We start from the raw sequence: 13,484 nt of genomic DNA on the forward strand, positions 1-13,484 counted from the left end.
GTTTCAACTGTTCTGCCTGCAGCTATGGAACCCTGAACTGTTCACTGGACGTGCTACCTTGTCCCAGACCAGCTGTTTTGGACTCTCTCTCTACACCACCTGCTGTCTCTAACTCTGAAAAATCGGCTATGAAAAGCCAACTGACATTTACTCCTGAGGTGCTGTCCTGTTGCACCCCTGACAACCACTGTGATTATTATTATCTGACCCTGCTGGTCATCTATTAACATTTGAACATCTTGGCCATGTTCTGTTATAATCTCCACCCGGCACAGCCAGAAGAGGACTGGCCACCCCTCATAGCCTGATTCTTCTCTAGGTTTTTCCTAGGTTCTGGCCTTTCTAGGGAGTTTTTCCGAGTCACTGTGCTTCTACATCTGCATTGCTTGCTGTTTGGGTTTTAGGCTGGGTTTCTGTACAGCACTTTGTGACATCGGCTGATGTAAGAAGGGCTTTATAAATACATTTGATTGATTGATTATTTCACAAGTCATATCACGATCAAATTTGAACCATCTTTTGGTATTTTTTAATTAGTCCACTCTTGGTAGTCCCAAAATATGTTGCATGTCAGCAATGATGTTTTCAAAATATAGGACTTTCAAGATGCCACGTGTAGCATGCCACATCATCATGTTGCTCCTAACCAATTGTGCTATTGTGTGTGTTTCTGCCACCGTGTCTTATGACCGACTAGAGCTTCTGGATATCAGAACAGCGATTACTCACCTCGTACTGGACAAAGATTTTTTCTTTAACAAGTCGGACGCGAACGATTTACTTCAGACACCGGACAAGGCCCAAATCCCTGAGTGCCCTGAGATGTAGGGCACATAGGTTGGGATGCCTTGTAAGAATCCGATGGCGAGTGGGTAACCCGCCTCTACCATCAGTCCTATTAGCCAACGTGCAGTCATTGGATAATAAACTGGATGACCTCCGATCTAGACTAACCTACCAACGGGACATTAAAAACTGTAATATCTTATGTTTGACTGAGTCGTGGCTGAACGACGACATGGATAACAAACAGCTGCCTGGGTTATCTGTGCATTGGCAAGATAGAACAGCTGCCTCGGGTGAAACAAGGGGCGGCGGTCTGTGTCTATTTGTCAATAACAGCTGGTGCACAAAATCTTTAAGGAAGTCTCAAGCTTTTGCTCGCCTGAGGTAGAGTATCTCATAATAATTTGTAGACCACACTATTTACCAAGAGAGTTTTGATCTATATTTTTTGTAGCTGTCTATTTACCACCACAAACCAATGCTGGCACTAAGACCGCACTCAACAGGCTGTATAAGGCCATAAGCAAACAAGAAAATGCTCATCCAGAGGCGGCGCACCTAGTGGCCTGGGACTTTAATGCAGGGAAGCTTAAATCCGTTTTACCTCATTTCTACCAGCATGTTAAATGTGAAACCAGAGGAAAAAAACTTTTGACCACCTTTACTCCACACACAGAGACGTGTAAAAAGCTCTCCCTCACCCTCCATTTGGCAAATCTGACCATAACTCTATCCTCCTGATTCCGACTTACAAGTAAAAACTAAAGCAGGAAGTATCAGTGACTCGCTCAATACGGATGTGTAAGATGACACAGATGCTAAGCTACAGGACTGTTTTGCTAGCACAGACTGGAATATGTTCCGGGATTCTTCCAATGGCATTAAGGAGTACACCACAGCAATAAATTCATCGATGACGTCATCCCCACAGTGACCATACCCCAACCAGAAGCTATGGATTACAGGCAACATCCACACTGATAAAAGGGTAGAGCTGCTGCTTTCAAGGAGTGGGACTCTAACCCAGACACTTTTAAGAAATCCCGCTATGCCCTCCGACGAACCATCAAACAGTACAGTACTAACATTTAATCCTACTACAACGGACTACAAAGAATGGTCCACCACCGAAAGGACATCCAGCCAACTTGACACAATTGTGGGAAGCTTTGGAGTCAACATGGGCCAGCATCCCTGTGGAATGCTTTTGATACCTTGTAGAGTCCATGCCCTGACAAATTTTGGCTATTCTGAGGGAAAAAGGGTGGGGGGGGGAAATTCGATAATAGGAAGGTGTTCTGTATGTTTTGTATACTCAGAGTATACAGTGCATTCAGAAAATATTCAGACCCCTTGACTTTGTTTTCCATGTTGTTACATTACAGCCTTACTCTAAAATGTATTAATTCGTTTCCCTCCCTTATCAATCTACACACAATACCCCATAATGACAAAGGAAAAACAATTTTTTTACATTTTTGCTAATTTATAAAAAATAAAAAGATAATATCACATTTACATAAGTATTCAGATCCTTCACTCAGTACTTTGTTGAAGCACCTTTTGAAAGTGATTACAGCCTCAAGTCTTCTTGGGTATGACGCTACAAGCTTGGCACACCTGTATTTGGGTAGTTTCTCCTATCCTCTCAAGCTCTGTCAGGTTGGATGGGGAGTGTTGGTGCACAGCTTTTTTCAGGTCTCTGAAATATTCGATCGGGTTCAAATCTGGCTGGGCCACTCAAGGTCATTCAGAGACTTGTCCCGAAGCCACTCCTGTGTTGTCTTGGCTGTGTGCTTAGGGTAATTGTGCTGTTGGAAGGTGAACCTTACCCCCCAGTCTGAGGTCCTGAGCTCTCAGGAGCAAGTTTTCAACAAGGATCTCTCTGTACTTTGCTCCATTCATCTTTCCCTCGATCCTGACTAGTCACTGAAAAACATCCCCACAGCATGATGCTGCCACCACCATGCTTCACCGTAGGGATAGTGCCAGGTTTCCTCCAGACGTGATGCTTGGCATTCAGGCCAATGAGTTCAATCTTGGTTTCATCAGACCAGAGAATCTTGTTTCTCATGGTCTGAGAGTCTTTAGGTACCTATTGACAAACTCCAAGTGGGCTGTCATGTGCCTTTTACTGAGGAGTGGCTTCCGTCTGGCCACTCTAACATAAAGGCCTGATTGGTGGAGAACTGCAGAGATGGTTGTCCTTCTGGAGGATTCTCCCACCTCCACTGAGGAACTCTAGACCTCTGTTAGAGTGACCATCGGGTTCTTGGTCATCCTCCCTGACCAGGGCCCTTCTCTCACGATTACTCAGTTTGGCCGGGTGGCCAGCTCTCGGAATAGTCTTGGTGGTTCCAAACTTACGTTTCAAGAATGATGGAGGCCACTGTGTTCTTGGGGACCTTCAATGCTACAGACATTTTTTGGTACCCTTCCCCAGATCTACGGACAATTCCTTCGACCACATCGCTTAGTTTTTGCTCTGACATGCACTGTCAACTGTGGGACCTTACAGTTGATGTTGGAAGTTTACATACACCTTAGCCAAATACATTTAAACTCAGTTTTTTCACAATTCCTGACATTTAATCGTAGTAAAAATTCCCTGTCTTAGGTCAGTTAGGACCACCACTTTATTTTAAGAATGTGAAATGTCAGAATAATAGTAGAGAGAATGATATATTTAAGCTTTTATTTCTTTCATCACATTCCCAGTGGGTCAGAAGTTTACATACACTCAATTAGTATTTGGTAGCATTGCCTTTAAATTGTTTAACTTGGGTCAAACATTTCGGGTAGCCTCCCACAAGCTTCCCACAATAAGTTGGGTGAATTTTGGCCCATTCCTCCTGACAGAGCTGGTGTAACTGAGGCAGGTTTGTAGGCCTCCTTGCTCTCTCACACTTTTTTAGTTATGCCAACAAATTTTCTATAGGATTGAGGTCAGGGCATTGTGATGGCCACTCCAATACCATAGCCATTTTGCCACAACTCTGGAAGTATGCTTGGGGTCATTGTTCATTTGGAAGACCCATTTGCGACCAAGCTTTAACTTCCTGACTGATGTCTTGAGATGCTTCAATATATCCGCATAATTTTCTTCCCTCATGATGCCATCTATTTTGTGAAGTACACCAGTCCCTCCTGCAGCAAAGCACCCCCACAACATGATGCTGCCACCCCTGTGCTTCATGGTTGGGATGGTGTTCTTTGGCTTGCAAGCCTCCCCCTTTTTCCTCCATAATAATGGTCATTATGGCCGAACAGTTCTATTTTTGTTTCATCAGACCAGAGGACATTTCTACAAAAAGTACATTCTTTGTACCCATGTGCAGGTGCAAACCGTAGTCTGGCTTTTTCATGGCGGTTTTCGAGCAGTGGCTTCTTCCTTGCTGAGTGGCCTTTCAGGTTATGTCGATATAGGACTCATTTTACTGTGGATAGACACTTTTGTACCTGTTTCCTCCAACATCTTCACAAGGTCCTTTCCTGTTGTTCTGGGATTGATTTGCACTTTTTGCACCGAAGTACGTTCATCTCTAGGAGATAGAAAGCGTCTACTTCCTGAGCGGTAAAATGGCTGCGTGGTCCCATGGTGTTTATAATTGCGACCTATTGTTTCTACAGATGAATGTGGTACCTTCAGGCATTTGGAAATTGTTCCCAAGGATGAACCAGACTTGTGGAGGCCCACAATTTATTTTCTGAGGTCTTGGCTGATTTCTTTTGATTTTCCCATGATGTCAAGCAAAGAGGCACTGAGTTTGAAGGTAGGCATTGAAATACATCAACAGGTACACCTCCAATTGACTCAAATGATGTCAATTAGCCTATCAGAAGCTTCTAAAGCCATGACATCATTTCCTGGAATTTTCCAAGCAGTTTAAAGGCACAGTCAACTTAGTGTTTGTAATCTTCTGACCAACTGGAATTGTGATACAGTGAATTATAAGTGAAATAATCTGTCTGTAAACAATATGTTGGAAAAATTACTTGTGTCATGCACAAAGTAGATGTCCTAACCGACTTTCCAAAACTATAGTTTGTTAACAAGAAATATGTGGAGTGGTTGAAAAACGGGTTTTAATGACTCCAACCTAAGTGTATGTAAACTTCTGACTTCAACTGTATATAGACAGGTGTGTCTTTCCAAATCATGTCCAATAAATTGCATTTATCAGAGGTGGACTCAATCAAGTTGAAGAAACATCTCAAGGATGATCAATTGAAACAGGATGCACATAAGCTCAATTTCGAGTCTCACAGCAAAGGGTCTGAATAGTTTTTTTAATTATTTTTTTATTTAACCTTTATTTAACTTGGCAAGTCAGTTAAGAGCAAATTCCTATTTACAATGATGGCCTAGTGGGGAACAGTGGGTTAACTGCCTTGTTCAGGGGCAGAACGACAGATTTTTTCCTTGTCAACTCGGGGATTCGATCCAGCAACCCTACGCTCTAACCACTAGGCTACCTGCTGCCCCAAAGTTATGTAAATTAGGTATTTCTTAAAAAAAAATATATAATTTGCAAACATTTTTAAAAACCTATTTTCGCTTCGTCATTATGGGGTATTGTGTGTAGATTGAGAAAACAATTATTTTATCCATTTTAGAATAAGGCTGTAACTTAAGAAAATGTGGAAAAAGGGAAGGGTTCTGAATACTTTCTGAATGCACTGTATACTTAATGTCAAATCAACAATGCCTAACTGTACAAAGTATGTAAATACATATTTACAAGTCATCAGTACAATAATAAATCATGTGCATTTCCATTGTTGCCCATCAAATTTCATAGGTCCGTTGATAGTGTGCATCCTTGCACAAATGATCTCTATTGGCCACAGATATGTCACTTACTGAACAAAGGCATAAAAGACAACTCAAAATGGTCAAAGGTTATAACGATAACTTTGTCAGAAGGGAATGTTCATGCTACGTAAACATACAGTATGTCTCTCAGTGAGATTCCATACGGAGACATGCCTGTCTAATATTTTGCCTAACTTTTCTCATCTTCCTTTGGTAGTCATGAGTACAAAGTCCCACAGTGTAAAATTCACCATTCCAATATAAAACACAATCACCCCGAACTGTCTTTAAAAGTCAGTCAGTCCTCCACTGAAGTTAGATGGAGGTGCTTAATTTTGGGTGTGGAATTATGGGGGGTACCACCCACTCCAGACAGTCAGGGAATGAGAGAGAGAAAGTGTCGGGTACACAAAAAGACAGAGTAAAACAGTACATCGTATCAGTGTCCTTCCCCCAGCTGATGGAGCCTTCAGTATGGGGCGAGGGCAGGAGTGAGGGCTGACGCAAAGGAACATGGACTGGAGACAAAGCAAGGCTGAGTCCTTGGGTAAAGAGGCTTCTGCAGCGGTAAACCCCGGGGTTAGGGAACAGGAAAAGTTATTGAAACGAGGGAAGGAGCCTGTCTCTGGGTCACAGGCCTGTCTCTGGGTCACCTCCAAGCCCTAAGTGGCAGTGCAGGCCCTTGATGTGGTCACACGGTTGGCTGGGGCTACAGTCCTGGTTGTACTGTTTGATGCACACCTTACAGCAGCCACAGGAGTCGGTCACCCAGCTGACGCCCGGTGGGCATGAAGGCGGTGAGGCGGGGCACGAGCACTGCTGCGGGCATCCACCCTGCACCTGGGAAACAAAGCGTGAGGATTGAGAGTTGGTGTGCGTGTGGGCACTGCAGGGCACTGGGGATGGGCATCCATTTGGTGTTAGAAGCCCCCGCAGAGGAAGGTTTGTGCAATGCCTGAGGAAATATCCGGAGTAGAACATTTTTGGGAATAAAGTGGACACCTTGAATAAGTTTACCCAGAGATTTAACCCCCCAAATACTACTATAGCCCTCTTGGTTATCCACAAGTAAAACACTTATTTTAAATAGCTGATTTGAGCTGCATATATTAACCTAACACTGAGCAGGAATTCCTCTCCAAATGATCTGAATGTGTATCCTAGTATCCTAATCATTTAAACTGTGATTGTACAAAAAGAGGTCATATGATTTAGAACAATGCTTTCATCCAATCTGGCAGCCTGTTCTACACAAGCAGTGTCGATACGTCACGTGGGGGAAATTCTGTTCTTTCATGTCACAATATATCATCAGTAAAAAAAATAGCTTGAACTAATAAAGCGTACGTGATCGCCTTCCCATTGTATTGTTGTTTTGGTAAATGTTCCAAGTTTTCCAAATTTTTTATCTTGACATTTTCGTTGAGTAAGGCAGCTCCAAAATTCAGCTGTTTCATTCTCGTTTGGTGCTTTCTGTGGTAGAGGGGCTGACAACGTACAGAGCGTCGGAATCGTTGATCTTCTCTGATTGCGTGTGATTGGCTCAGGGTGCGGTCACTCATGGGGACACTGTAGCACCTTTTGGGAGAGCTAGCCAGAAGAAGTCCCTCTTCAGTGCTCCATTGATTTAAAGTAGAAGTGCCCGCCCAAGAAGGCTCATTGTCATTGGCCAAAGAAAAATCTATGTCTTATGCCTGGAAACTTTGATTGGACTGATGTGTCAGAGTGGTGAGGAGGAACTCTGTGGGCCCTTCGTGTCCGGAAGTAATTTAGACATTCATTGTAGCCATTGGCACTCTGTAGAGTTGCTATTTCCACAAGTTAACTTGTGGCATTCCTGGATTGCTCATTATACAAATAAAGTCCAATTTAATCACACGATAGTCAGTTTAAAAAAAGGTTAAGGGTACAGCTATTGTAGCTGGAAACGGCTGGTTTTTAATGGAATATCTACATAGGCGTACAGAGGCCCATTATCAGCAACCATCACTCTTGTGTTCCAATGGCAAAAACCCTTTTTCAATTATGTCTGGCTGTGTTGGCAAAATCACTACATATCCCATCGAGCCAAGCGGGTATAGGCTGCCCGTTGTCACATTTCCAAGACCAAATGTCCAGCTAACCCTACACCAATGATGCCGGTGGAACTCAAAATTGAACTTGGATCCACGTTAAGGAGCAACGATATCCTTTGCCACCGTTGTCTTATGACACAACAGATGGCTCAAACCAGTCATGACTTTAAACAAAACAATATATGAATTACTTTCGAGCTAATTTCTTAGTTACATGATCGTATAACTAGCAAAGGAGTTTTGAAATTGAGAGTGCAGTATTTATGAAGTTTGACAATGAGGATGAAAACTAGCATAGTTCAGCTAGTTTAGCCAGGGAAAACCCAGGGATAACAAGCTTAAGACAGGATACAGCCTTCAGAAAGTATTCAGACCTCTTGACTTTTTCCACATTTTGTTAGGTTACAGCCTTATTCTAAAATGTATTACATAGTTTTTTAACTCATCAATCTACTCACAATTCCCCATAATGACAATGTAGATTATATAACTAACTATCTAACTATTCAGACCCTTTGCAATGAGACTCGAAATTGAGCTCAGGTGCATCCTGTTTCCATTGATCATCCTTGAGATGTTTCTACAACTTGATTGGAGTCCACATGTGAAAAAGTGAATTGATTGGACATGATTTGGAAAGGCACACACCTGTCTATGTAAGGTCCTGCAGTTGACAGGTCTCACAGTTGATAAAGTGTCTTTTATTTTTATGTTTTCGCATGGCCATTATTGGTTATTTTGTTGAGATTGAGGATTTTTATTTAATTAAGCCATTTTAGAATAAGGCTGCAACGTAACAAAAAAAGTCAAGGTGTCTGAATATTTTCCGAATGCCCTGTAAATCCAGAAAATGAATGGTGAAGTCGCTTCCGGACACGGTAGACTCCTCCTCCTCACCACTCTACTTCATTGCCAGCTACTGTAGCTGTTCACCACTTCAAGCTAGGTAGCTTAGCTAGTTGAAACATGATGACTAGCTAAGCTACAGTGCCTTGCAAAGGTATTCATCCCCCTTGAAATTTTTCCTATTTTGTTGCATTACAACCTGTAATTTAAATGGGTTTATATTTGGATTTCATATAATGGACATACACAAAATAGTCCATTGTTTAAAAAAATAAAAAATAAAAATGTAAAACAGAAAAGTGGTGGGTGCATATTTATTCACACCTTTGCTATGAAGTCCCTAAATAAGATCTGGTGCAACCAATTACCTTCAGAAGTCACATAATTAGTTAGATTGCACACAGATGGACTTTATTTAAGTTTCACATGATCTGTCACATGATCTCAGTATATATACACCTGTTCTGAAAGGCCCCAGAGTCTACAACACCACAAAGCAAGGGGCACCACCAAGCAAGCAGCACCCTGAAGACCAAGGATCTCTCCAAACAGGTCAGGGCCAAAGTTGTGGAGAAGTACAGATCAGGGTTGGGTTATAGAAAAAATATCAGAAACTTTGAACATCCCACAGGTCACCATTTAAATCCATTATTAAAAAATGGAAAGAATATGGCACAACAACAAACCTGCCAAGAGAGGGCCGCCCACCAAAACTCACGGACCAGGCAAGGAGGGCATTAATCAGAGAGGCAACAAAGAGACCAAAGATAACCCTGAAGGAGCTGCAAAGCTCCACAGCGGAGATTTGAGTATCTGTCCATAGGACCACTTTAAGCCGTACACTCCACAGAGCTGGGCTTTACAGAAGAGTGGCCAGAAAAAAGCCATTGCTTAAAGAAAAAAGAAGCAAACATGTTTGGTGTTCACCAATAGGCATGTGGGAGACTCCCCAAACATATGGAATAAGGTACTCTGGTCAGATGACTAAAATGTAGCTTTTTGTCCATCAAGGAAAATGCTATGTCTGGCACAAACGCAACACCTCTCATCACCCCGAGAACACCATCCCCATAGTGAAGCATGGTGGTGGCAGCAACATGCTGCAAGGATGTTTTTCATCGGCAGGGACTGGGAAACTGGTCAGAATGAAAGGAATGATGGATGGCACTAAATACAGGGAAATTCTTGAGTGAAACCTGTTTCAGTCTTCTAGAGATTTGAGACTGGGACGGAGGTTCACCTTCCACCAGGACAATGACCATAAGCATACTACTAAAGCAACACTCGATTGGTTTAAGGGGAAACATTTAAATGTCTTGGAATGGCCTAGTCAAAGCCCAGACTTCTAAGTATTGACTTTTGGGTGGGGGGTGATAGTTATGCCCGTCTTTTTGTCTAGTTTGTTTCACTTTTTTTTTGTGTAAATCAAATGATACAAACCCCCCCAAAAATCTATTTTAATTCCAGGTTGTAAGGCAACAAAATAGGAAAAATGCCAAGAGAGGTGAATACTTTCGCAAGCGACTGTATTGCCTAGCAGATCGTTTTCAAACCGCAATATGAAGAAAAAGTCAGAAATAAAACATCTCGGTTCTCATTAGTCACATAAACTTTAAAATATGGCCATCCATTAAAATAAAGCAAGCTGGAAAAAAAGATTAAAGTCAAGTGGTTGGTGGTGGATCATGTAGCAGTGGCTAACATCTGTTTTGAGGTAGGCTACATGTCTTATTCTTAGCCCACTTGTGCCCCCCCTAAATGTAGAGTATGAAATCATTTTTACATAACACATTTTTGCAATCGTTCTTTTTTACATCCATTATTAGACAGTGGCAACGCGGAACACTAATTTCACCCACACATTTTCTAGAGGGACGGCTTTAGGCGGAACACAACAGTTTCATACCACATGCATCTGCGTTCTGAACATTGTCTTTTGCCTGCTAATGCCTGCAATGCAGTGAATAAAATGATATGACAACAATAACGTCTAAAGCAACTGGCCCCTCTAACAGTACAACTGGCCCCAGCTTGGCCCCCCCCAGTTGAAATGGTCTAGAACTGCCACTGGAAGCATGTTGAACCTGATAATGTAACAACATGAGATACTAATTTGAATGGAGAGTGGTAAAGGCACAAACGCTTAAAACACATATAAAAAACTTACCAACATGATGGTGCAAGTTAGGAACAACAGCGAGGAGATGCGTGCTTGCCGCATCATTGTCCATAAGGAAAACATGATTTTCATGGATGCCCGAAACATTTTTATACACAGTTCTCCCAATATGTCAGCTACGCACTTTACACTTAGGATGAAGAGTTCTGGAATACGCAGTGATCAAATAAATGTGAAGCAGAGGAGCTGTTCACTACTTCTTATCCATTCAAAGGGGACTTATCCATTCAAAGTATCTTCTCATCCATTCAAAGGAGAGGTAGGTGAGCTCCACTGTTTTTGTGTTTTCTGAGGAGAAAATCCAAGTCCAACTTGATCCGTTTCTATGGAGATGGCAGTAGTCAGTACAGCTCAACTTGACTCAGGCACTTTGCAATATCATTGAGAGATTTTACAAGTGGCTCCCCCTTTTATAAAGGCTGCCAGATGTTCCTGTGTGACATCATCACAAGCCGTCAGACTCTAGAGAAGGTAGGTGGGAGAGGACAGGGAGGGAGACGAGGGCTTGGACAAATTAAGTCAGAGGGTGTCAGGGCTGGAAAAGAGCAAGACAAAGTTGAGGCAAAGACCGATGTGGGTGGTGGGTTGGGTGGTGGTGTTTTGGAAAGGAGGGCTGGGGGTTGTAAAGCAACAGGAAAATGGCCCTATTGAGATGAGGATATCTCAAGTCCCTTGTAAGGCCTTTTCCAACCGAGGCTCCTTGTTTGTTTCTAGATGACAGGCTAAAATTACAGTGAAAGTGCTCTCTTGTGGCAAAATGTTGGCGAGTGGGCTGTAAGAGAGCAATACACTCGAAAGATCTGATATGGTAAGCAATAACTAAGGTAAAAACCTATCCAGTCTGTTTGTCTCACCGTAGACCCTCATAAATGTTCACCTATCAATGGCTACAAAGACATCGGAAATGAGGCCAAGTATGTATGTACATTGACACACAGCTAGGCACGCACACACATTGCCCACACGCACGTCATTCCAAAACTCTTTCCCCCGACAAACACATTCCAAGAAAACAAAAGTTCCCTGGGGTTCAAGTCTGCTTGTCTACACAAAGCCAAAAGAACATCTCCATTTCCAGACCTATGGGGACGTTAACTAAAAACTGTCCCAAAAAAGTGTTTGTTTGACATGAGCAGGAAGTGCTCACGTCGGTCAGAGCTTGGATAGTCACTCTTATGAAACACAGGAAAAGTAATTCAGCACATCTCACTCAGGAGAGTTGCTGGAGGGCCAGGTTGGTTCCTCTGACTAATGCCTCTCACCACGGCTGTAGACAGCCTGTCAGACTGGCTCCTAACTCCAACCAAACCATCGGCACATCACACACACATGGTACATACTGTACCAGTCAAAAGTTTGGACACACCTACTCATTCAAGGAATTTCTTTAATTTTAATATTTTCAACATTGTAGAATAATAGTGAAGACATCAAACCTATAAAATAACACATATGGAATCATATAGTAACCAAAAAAGTGTTCGATTTTAGATTCTTCAAAGTAGCCAACTTTTGCCTTTGACAGCTTTGCACACTCTTGGCATTCTCTCAACCAGCTTTATGAGGTAGTCACCTGTAATGCTTTTCCAACAGTCTTGAAGGAATTCCCACATACAGTGAGGGAAAAAAGTATTTGATCCCCTGCTGATTTTGTAAGTTTGCCCACTGACAAAGAAATTATCAGTCTATAATTTTAATGGTAGGTTTATTTGAACAATGAGAGACAGAATAACAAAAAAATTCAGAAAAACGCATGTCAAAAATGTTATAAAATTATTTGCATTTTAATGAGGGAAATAAGTATTTGACCCCTCTGCAAAACATGATTTAGTACTTGGTGGCAAAACCCTTGTTGGCAATCACAGAGGTCAGACGTTTCTTGTTGTTGGCCACCAGGTTATATGGAATATGGAAACAGTGAAAGGGTCTGAATACTTTCCAAATGCACTATGTATTTATTCAGTACCAGTCAAAAGTTTGGACCCAACATACTCATTCAAGGGGTTCATCTTTATTTTTACTATTTTCTGCATTGTAAAAAATAAGTTAAGACATCAAAACTATTAAATAATGTAGTAACCAAAAATGTTAAACAAAGTTGCCTTCATGACAACTTTGCACACTCTTGGCATTCTCCAACCAGCTTCACTTGGAATGCTTTTCCAACAGTCTTGAAGGAGTTCTCACATATGCTGAGCACTTGTTGGCTGCTTTTCCTTCACTCTGCGGTCCAACTCATCCCAAACCATCTCAATTGGTTTGAGGTCGGGTGATTGTGGAGACCAGGTCATCTGATGCAGCACTCCATCACATACAGTGGGGGAACAAAGTATTTGATCCCCTGCTGATTTTGTACGTTTGCCCACTTACAAAGAAATGATCAGTCTATAATTTTAATCGTAGGTTTATTTAAACAGTGAGAGACAGAATAACAACAAAAAAATCCAGAAAAACGCTTGTCAAAAATGTTATAAAATGATTTGCATTTTAATGAGGGAAATAAGTATTTGACCCCTCTGCAAAACATGACTTAGTACTTGGTGGAAAAACCCTTGTTGGCAATCACAGAGGTCAGACGTTTCTTGTAGTTGGCCACCAGGTTTGCACACATCTCAGGAGGGATTTTGTCCCACTCCTCTTTGCAGATCTTCTCCAAGTAATTAAGGTTTCGAGGCTGACGTTTGGCAACTCGAACATCAGCTCCCTCCACAGATTTTCTACGGGATTAAGGTCTGGAGACTGGCTAGGCCACTCCAGGACCTTAATGTGCTTCTTCTTGAGC

The sequence above is a fragment of the Salmo salar genome, chromosome ssa11 (assembly GCF_905237065.1).
Source record: "Salmo salar chromosome ssa11, Ssal_v3.1, whole genome shotgun sequence".
NCBI lineage: Eukaryota > Metazoa > Chordata > Actinopteri > Salmoniformes > Salmonidae > Salmo > Salmo salar.